Below are 9,676 nucleotides of genomic sequence, written 5' to 3' on the forward strand. Positions count from 1 at the left end.
AACAAAACAACCAGCACTATAATGCACCTCAACAACAGAGAGACACACAGAAAATTACAGATCTTTTCGAATGGCCAAAGCATAAGACATGAGGATAAGCCTAAATATTTGGGAGTGAAACTAGACCGGACCCTAACGTACAGCTCACACCTCGAAGACACAAAGCAAAAACTAAAATCCCGCAATGCTATCCTTTCGAAACTGGATGGAACAACACGGGGATGTGGAGCGAGCACTTTGAGAACTTCAGCACTAGCCCTTGTCTACAGTGTAGCTGAATACTGGTGGTGGTGGTGGTGGGTAGTGTTTAACGTCCCGTCGGCAACGAGGTCATTAGAGACGGAGCGCAAGCTCGGGTTAGGGAAGGATTGGGAAGGAAATCGGCCGTGCCCTTTCAAAGGAACCATCCCGGCATTTGCCTGAAACGATTTAGGGAAATCACGGAAAACCTAAATCTGGATGGCCGGAGACGGGATTGAACCGTCGTCCTCCCGAATGCGAGTCCAGTGTGCTAACCACTGCGCCACCTCGCCCGGTTGCTGAATACTGTTCACCAGTCTGGAGGAGAAGTGCACACGTATCTAAAGTGGATGTCCAGCTGAGGGAGACAATGCGAATAATCTCGGGAACACTTAGGGCCACCCCCTGTGCGTGGCTTCCTGTACTAGCGAACATAGAGCCTCCAGAAATCAGGCGATCACAGCTAGCCCTAAAAACCTACAGGAAAATTATAGACAACCCAGATCTCCCTATCCACCAAGATCTGACACCGACAAACAGGCTCAAATCCAGATCACCCTTTTGGAAAATCGGTGAAGAACTACAAGTCTTTGAGCCGAGAACGGCCTGGAACGAAGTATGGTCGGCAAGTGAATTTAAGAACAAAAATTTAGTACACGAACCGAACAAGAAGATTGATGGCTTCAACCTACCAAGCAGAGTGTGGACAGCTCTAAACCGGGTCAGAACGAGTGTTGGGAGATGTAAACACCTGATGAACAAGTGGGGCCTGGCAGACAGCGCTGTATGTGAGTGCGGTGAAATACAGACAATGGACCATCTACTCGTGTGCAAAGTGTAATGGCTATGGTGGTGAACTCATGGACATACATAGACTCAGTGACTCAGCCATAGAGTGGCTCAAAAACATATCTAATATAGTGTAGAATTATATAGTTTTCTTTTTTAGTATATAGTGATAAGAATATTGTAAATTATGCCTCTGTGATGCCGAACGAGTAAATAACAAATAATCATATTCAGCCTTGGTGTCCTTTACAATGAATCTTTCATCACCTAAAAGATAAAATCACCAGTCAACTCAGCACTACTCAATACGTCCATCACTTACCACACTTCAGCTAAGAACGTATCAGACTGCACAGAGGCAAAGACTGTGCCACAAGACAAAAGACTGTTTAACAACAATGTAACTTGCTCTCTCTCTGACGCGCACTTCGATAACACAGAAAAATCAAAATGACGTGATCACCCTACAATATGTATTCTGTATTCAAACAAATGCAGATTCGACAATTTTTCATACGGAACTTTAAGTCGTCTCTGCCTACTGAACTGGTCACACACTCTCTCTCTCTATTGCTTGAAATCACATTCAGATTTTCCCAAAACTAGTAGCTAATCGTTACTAATTTATAACGGAAATGGTAGTGAAATATCTAGGTTCTAAATTACATCACAAGGATAGATAACGTATTTATTCTAGGCCATATCCCACATTTACTACAAAAATTGGAAAATATTGAATTTCACGCAACAGAAATTTCAGTGTGACGTCATTGTCCTATAATACCATTATCATCTACATTTCAATCTTGTAGCTTTAAAACCCCGCACTTCTAAAATTGTCGAAAAACATCGATTGTTACGGATACACTGTTTTATTCCGATTAACGTTAGGGTACTTTCACGTATTTCTGAACAGTTTTAGTTACACATTGTGTGATTTTAATTATCTTGATTTTTAATATGCTGCTGCGCAATCTCATGCTGCAAGCATGAGCCGGCACTTCGCGCGCTACGCTCAGTAGAATAAATGGGAGGGGAGGAGTGGGGGGGGGGGGGGGGAAATTAATCTCTCTTACTACAGGTGTTTCCCTACGCTTTTCTTGAGCGAAGACACTCAGTTGCTTCCCTGCAACGTCGACGGTTTCGTATGATGTCTAACAAGGAACCCCCTGCGTGTGAGGTTGCAAGTTCAATCTCTAGTAAGACTCGTTTGAAAATGTTGTGATAAAAATTATGACACGAAAAATATTATCCGCTAATGACTCACCATATGGCTCAGGAGGGCGACAGAGAATGAGTGTCCGGGAGGTGCAGAGAGCAACCTTCTATAGCATGTATGTATTATGCTTCACAAAATGGACGTCGTCGACATTTAAGAAATGCTCAAAACAAACCGTTAACTTGCGCCATGGACACCGAATGAAAAATGGTACTCCACAATGATTACAAAGTTTCGCACCACCAAGATCGAAGGCGAACTCCTTGGCAGATACAAACCGAGTAGGACGTTCACCAAGGTACCCAGTCTTAAGGAATGTGCACAAAGTGTTGCATCACTCCAGTTCCCAAAACTCCTGAAGATAGACGTTGACTGTGGATGTTGTATCACAGACACAGCCGCTTTGACTATTCACAGATGTCACTAAACCCGCCCAAAGATGTAAACAACCATGCATGAGCAGCGCCTATTAGACGGAGGGGGTCCGACAGCCGATCAGTTCCAGTCTTTTCACCAGGAAGGACGTACACGGCTCGTGATGTCTGTAGTTCAACCATGCCTAGACGGTGAATACCGCAGTTGGTCGCGTCCGTATTGTTACTTTGTGCCAGGAAGAGCTCTCAACAAGGGAAATGTCCAGGTGTCTCGCAGTGAACCAAAGCGATGTTGTTCGGAGGAGATACAGAGAGACAGGAACTGTCGATGACGTGCCTCGCTCAGGCCGCCCAAGGGCTACTACTACAGTGAATGACCGCTACCTACGGCTCAGATGAACCCTGACAGCAGTGCCACCATGTTGAATAATGCTTTTCGTGCAGCCACAGGACGTCGTGTTACGACTCAAACTGTGCGCAATAGGCTGCATGATGCACAACTTCACTCCCGACGTTCATGGCGAGGTCCATTTTTGCAACCACAACACTATGCAGCACGGTACAGATGGGCCCAAAAATATACCGAATGGATCGCTCAGGACTGGCATCACGTTCTCGTTACCCATGAGTGTCGCCTATACCTTCAACCAGACAATCGTGGGAGACGTGTTCGGAGGTAACCTGGTCAGTTTGAACGCCTTAGACATACTGTCCAGCGAGTGCAGTAAGGTGGAGGTTCCCTGATGTTTTGGGATGGCATTATGTGGGGCCGACGTGCGCCGCTGGTGGCCATGGAAGGTGCCGTAACGGCTGCACGATGCATGAATGCCATACTCCGACCGAGAGTGCAACCATATCGGCAGCATATTGGCGAGGCATTCGTCTTCATGGACGACAATTCACGCCTCCATCGTGCACATCTTGTGAATGACTTCCTTCAGGATAACAACATCGCTCGACTAGAGTGGTCAGCATGTTCTCCAGACATGAACCCTATCGAATATGTCGAATATGCCTGAGATAGATTGAAAAGGGCTGTTTATGGACGACGTGACCCACCAACCACTCTGAGGGATCTATTCCGAGTCGCCGTTGTGGAGTGGTACAGTCTGGACCAACAGTGCCTTGATGAACTAGTGGCTAGTGAGCCACGACGAATACAGTCATGCATCAATGCAGGAGGACGTGCTACTGGGTATTAGAGGTACTGATGTGTACAGCAATCTGGATGACCACCACTGGTACAACATCCAATGTATGGTTTCGTGAGCAATAAAAACGGCGTAAACGACGTTTATGTTGATCTATATTCCAATTTTCTATATAGGTACCGGAACTCTCGGAACTGAGGTGATGCGAAACTGTTTTTTATGTGTGTGTATAGAATCATTATGGTGCAACAGACTGATTAGAAACTTCCTGGCAGATTAAAACTGTGTGCCGGACCGAGACTCGAAGTCAGAACCTTTGCCTTTCGCGGGCAAGTGCTCTACCAACTGAGTTACCCAAGAACGACTCACGCCCCGTCCTCACAACTTTACTTCTGCCAGTACCTCGTCTCCTAACTTCCAAACTTTACAGAACGCTGTGAGGACGGGGCGTGAGTCGTGCTTGGGTAGCTCAGTTGGTAGAGCACTTGCCCGCGAAAGGCAAAGGTCCCAAGTTCGAGTCTCGGTCCGGCACACAGTTTTAATCTGCCAGGAAGTTTCATACCAGCGCACACTCCGTTGCAGAGTGAAAATCTCATTCAGGCTGATTAGAACTGACGGAATGTGATGGCATCCAACCGAATTGGAAACAGTCTGTCATGGAGCTTATCGTGAAACTGGTTCTCCTCTAAGGCGTAGCTGCAGATAGTGCGATAATATTCTTTTACAGGCACGGAAAAAAACAACATTCAGGGGTTGAATTTGTCCGTTGATTCCAGTGGTATGGATTGCAATGTCACACACTTTTCAGGATGGACGGTTTGCTTTAAAGGAGTATAATTTTTAAAGGCGGAGAAGGAACCAACCACAAGCAAAGTTATTTTGACCAGCTATTGGCCAAAAGCAATGCTCATACCGTAGTTGTAGTCTCTTGCGCCTATTTTCCCACTGTTGCTTGCTGTGACGTAAATATTCCTTACTGCCCCTGCAAGACCAAGCAAAAGGGAAAGAATCGTAGGGGGCCGAGAACCTCCAACTTCTCTCAGCACAATAAACAACTTTTCTGCGAATTAACCATCCAGATTAACAGTCAGCATATCTGTATACGAATGCGTTAAGGCACTGATGTTATTTGATCTTGATAAAACTCTGTTAGTACCTCTGATTCCTGTAGCTCCTCTCACTTGCATTTCCTCTTCGAATCCCGATTGGTCGGAATTGAAAACAAATGCTGTAATGAACGATGGGATAAGTTTGTTTACCTCACCTAGAAATTTTCGCCCCGATTCCACAGTTTGGCGTGCATCGTCAAGTTGACGCTTTGTTTGAAATTTCGTTATCTTACGTCTTCCAGTTCTCTAGCGCTGTCTGAAGTTATTCAGCTACCAAGTGCTTCCCTTCAAATCACTGTAATCCACGTCGCGCTCAATCTGATGTGCACGTCGTAGTAGGCCAGCATCATGTACATCCTATAAATTGTATCACGCATCCTTGAAACGCGCAACAACAAGTTTTTGAAATAAGTGGAACTTGTCTTCCTTTGAATATCCGTACTTTTTCTTATGCGCCTCACAGTCATATTGCTGCGGACTTATTCGAAACCTATTCATATTTTTTGTTTTTTTTCTATGCTGTGAATGATCTTCTATGTACGTAATTATGTTTAGATTCCGCTCCTTGGAAAACGATTGTCCTTCACAACGTTTCACTGGAGACTGGATTTGTGGCTCGCTGTCTGATAAAGATGACGAACTACATGGCTCGCCACCAGTTTCAGTATCACTTTCACTTATTAAGCACGTATCGTCATCATTGTACTCCTCATGTACATTGTCCGCACAGTCGAGCGTATACGACATCGCCCATTCCACTGACTCATCTTGCAGAAACTGTAATATTTCATCTACGAGGGTAATCCCAAAAGTAAGGTCTCCTATTTTTTTAATAAGTACAGAGCTCTGTTTGTGCGGCAGTTGGTCACAGTGTTATGAAGAGTGCTTCACGCGCTGTGTGTAAACGTGCGCACGCCGCGCTGAGACGCTCAGTCTTGGCTTGGCAGCCGTTGAGAATGGACCTCCCGTTGGATGTTACCGCCAAGTGCGAACTGCGCGCAGTTATTCGGTTTTTGAACGCAAAGGGCACTGCGCCGGTTGAAATCCATCGCCAATTGACGTAAGTGTATGGTGAGTCGTGCATGGATGTCAAAAATGTTCGTAAGTGGTGTAGAGAGTTCGCAGCTGGTCAGACCGAAATTCACGAGGAACAAAGAAGCGGGAGACCGTCAGTTTCTGAGGAGACAGTGTTGAAGGTTGAGCAAAGCATGTGTGAAGATCGGCGGATCACCCTGGATGACCTCTGCACGTTGGTTCCTGAGGTTTCCCGAAGCACCGCTCACAGAATTTTAACTGAAACATTGAACTACCGGAAAGTGTGCGCAAGATGAGTGCCACGCATGCTGACTGAGGACCACATGCGCCAACGAGTTGATGCTTCCCGCGCATTTCTTCACCACCTTGGAGCCGAACAGGACAACTTTCTGGACTCAATTGTCACTGGTGACGAAACTTGGGCATACCACTCTACACCTGAGCCCAAGCAACAATCACGCCAGTTCATAACTTTCTGAACTGCATGGCGGCGAGCTGGTATGACATGGACATACAAAACCTGCCACAGCGTCTACAAAAATGCATCGACAGGAATGATGATTATGTCGAAATATAGCTAAATATTCAAGCTGTAAACTGATGTAAACCATTGTAGAAATAAACAGGTCTACGCACTTAAAAAAAAAAAAGAGACCTTACTTTTGGGAATACCCTCGTACCGTCCGCAGCTCGTGGTCGTGCGGTAGCGTTCTCGCTTCCCACGCCCGGGTTCCCGCGTTCGATTCCCGGCGGAGTCAGGGATTTTCTCTGCCTCGTGATGACTGGGTGTTGTGTGCTGTCCTTAGGTTAGTTAGGTTTAAGTAGTTCTAAGTTCTAGGGGACTGATGACCATAGATGTAAAGTCCCATAGTGCTCAGAGCCATTTGAACCATTTTTTACCCTCGTACCACTTCTTCCTTACTCTGAGAAATTCCCTGGGTTCCTTCCTGACGAAATGTCAACTCCGGCATTTGTTGTTGTAGGTATAATGTAACGTTTGCTTTGCTTACCATTGCCATTTTTCCGCTTTGTATCAACACCACTGGCACTGCAGCACTGTTATTATCATGCAGTCGACTAATGCTGCGGTCATAGTGGCACCGATATCGGAGAATTCCGCTGGACCAACATCGGCCGAAGATGGCCAATCTTTTCAAATCAGTACGCCACTATGAGCGTGATCACCATGTAGCCGATCTCATCGTCCGAACGTATTGACTTCGGACAACAATCAGTGAAATTCAAATCAGTTTGTTTTCTTCGATCAAACAGAACGATGTTCTCACACATGAGCTGTGAGAAACTGATGTTTAATCCAAGAAAGAACGAGTTTGTGGCATTCTGAAATTTTAGGGGAGAATTATCAGTTCAAAAAGTGATTTTTTTCAAATAGGGAGGATGGCGTATCTTACGCTTAAAGTTACTGTAGTGGATCTTTTTTGTGTTGTGGTAGGTGGACTTAGCTGTCTACAAATTAGTATTACTGCTTACTGACATTTTTATGCCAGTCCTGATCCTGTTACATGGAGTGATTTTTGAATGCGGTGTTATGTGTGTCCACTTCTCAGTGCTTTGTTGTTGTTGTAGTCTTCAGTCCTGAGACTGGTTTGATGCAGCTCTCCATGCTACTCTATCCTGTGCAAGCTTCTTCATCTCCCAGTACTTACTGCAACCTACATCCTTCTGAATCTGCTTAGTGTATTCATCTCTTGGTCTCCCTCTACGATTTTTACCCTCCACGCTGCCCTCCAATGCTAAATTTGTGATCCCTTGATGCCTCAGAACATGTCCTACCAACCGGTCCCTACTTCTTGTCAAGTTGTGCCACAAACTCCTCTTCTCCCCAATTCCATTCAATACCTCCTCATTAGGTATGTGATCTACCCATCTAATCTTCAGCATTCTTCTGTAGCACCACATTTCGAAAGCTTCTATTCCCATATTGTCCAAACTATTTATCGTCCATGTTTCACTTCCATACATGGCTACACTCCATGCAAATACTTTCAGAAACGACTTCCTGACACTTAAATCTATACTCGATGTTAACAAATTCCTCTTTTTCAGAAACGCTTTCCTTGCCATTGCCAGACTACATTTTATATCCTCTCTACTTCGACCATCAACAGTTATTTTGCTCCCAAAATAGCAAAACTCCTTTACTACTTTAAGTGTCTCATTTCCTAATCTAATTCCCTCAGCATCACCCGACTTAATTCGACTACATTCCCTTATCCTCGTTTTGCTTTTGTTGATGTTCATCTTATATCCTCCTTTCAAGACACTGTCCATTCCGTTCAACCGCTCTTCCAAGTCATTTGCTGTCTCTGACAGCATTACAATGTCATCGGCGAACCTCAAAGTTTTTATTTCATCTCCATGGATTTTAATACCTACTTGGAATGTTTCTTTTGTTTCCTTTACTGCTTGCTCAACGTAGGGATTGAATAACATCGGAGAGAGGCTACCACCCTGTCTCACTCCCTTATAACTGCCATCTGGTTTCTGTACAAATTGTAAATAGCCTTTCGCTCCCTGTATTTTACCCCTGCCACCTTTAGAATTTGAAAGAGAGTATTCCAGACAACATTGTCAAAAGCTTTCTCTAAGTCTACAAATGCTAGAAACGTAGGTTTGCCTTTCCTTAATCTAGCTTCTAAGATAAGTCGTAGGGTCAGTATTGCCTCACGTGTTCCAATATTTCTACGGAATCCAAACTGATCTTCCCCAAGGTCGGCCTCTACTAGTCTTTCCATTCTTCTGTAAAGAATTCGCGTTAGTATTTTGCAGCTGTGGCTTATTAAACTGATTGTTCGGTAATTTTCACATCTGTCAACACCTGCTTTCTTTGGGATTGGAATTATTATATTCTTCTTGAAGTCTGAGGGTATTTCGCCTGTCTCATACATCTTGCTCACCAGATGGTAGAGTTTTGTCAGGACTGGCTCTCCCAAGGCTGTCAGTAGTTCTAATGGAATGTTGTCTACTCCCGGAGCTTTGTTTCGACTCAGGTCTTTCAGTGCTCTGTCAAACTCTTCACGCAGTTTCGTATCTCCCATTTCATCTTCATCTACATCCTCTTCCATTTCCAGAATATTGTCCTCAAGCACATCGCCCTTGTATAGACCCTCTATGTACTCCTTCCACCTTTCTGCTTTCCCTTCTTTGCTTAGAACTGGGTTTCCCTCTGAGCTCTTGATATTCATACAAGTGGATCTCATTTCTCCAAAGGTCTCTTTAATTGTCCTGTAGGCAGTATCTATCTTACCCCTAGTGAGATAAGCCTCTACATCCTCACATTTGTCCTCTAGCCATCCCTGCTTAGCAATTTTGCACTTCCTGTCGATCTCATTTTTGAGACGTTTGTATTCCTTTTTGCCTGCTTCATTTACTGCATTTTTATATTTTCTCCTTTCATCAATTAAATTCAATATTTCTTCTGTCAGCCAAGGCTTTCTGCTAGCCCTCGTCTTTTTACCTACTTGATCTTCTGCTGCCTTCACTACTTCATCCCTCAAAGCTACCCATTCTTCTTCTACTGTACTTCTTTCCCCCATTCTTGTCAATTGTTCCGATATGCTCTCCCTGAAACTCTGTACAACTTCTGGTTTAGTCAGTTTATCCAGGTCCCATCTCCTTAAATTCCCACCTTTTTGCAGTTTCTTCAGTTTTAATCTACAGTTCATAACCAATAGATTGCGGTCGGAGTCCACATCTGCCCCTGGAAATGTCTTACAATTTAATACCTGTTTCCTAAAT

The 9,676-nt window shown here is 44.5% G+C and overlaps 1 non-coding gene across 1 annotated transcript; it reads right to left on the reverse strand.

The window, feature by feature from the left end:
- Positions 1-460: 460 nt before the first annotated feature.
- Trnaa-cgc lies at positions 461-533 on the reverse strand. Its single transcript has one exon. It is a non-coding gene; the product is annotated as a tRNA-Ala (tRNA).
- Positions 534-9,676: the final 9,143 nt, after the last annotated feature.

This window comes from Schistocerca americana, chromosome 3 (assembly GCF_021461395.2).
Source record: "Schistocerca americana isolate TAMUIC-IGC-003095 chromosome 3, iqSchAmer2.1, whole genome shotgun sequence".
NCBI lineage: Eukaryota > Metazoa > Arthropoda > Insecta > Orthoptera > Acrididae > Schistocerca > Schistocerca americana.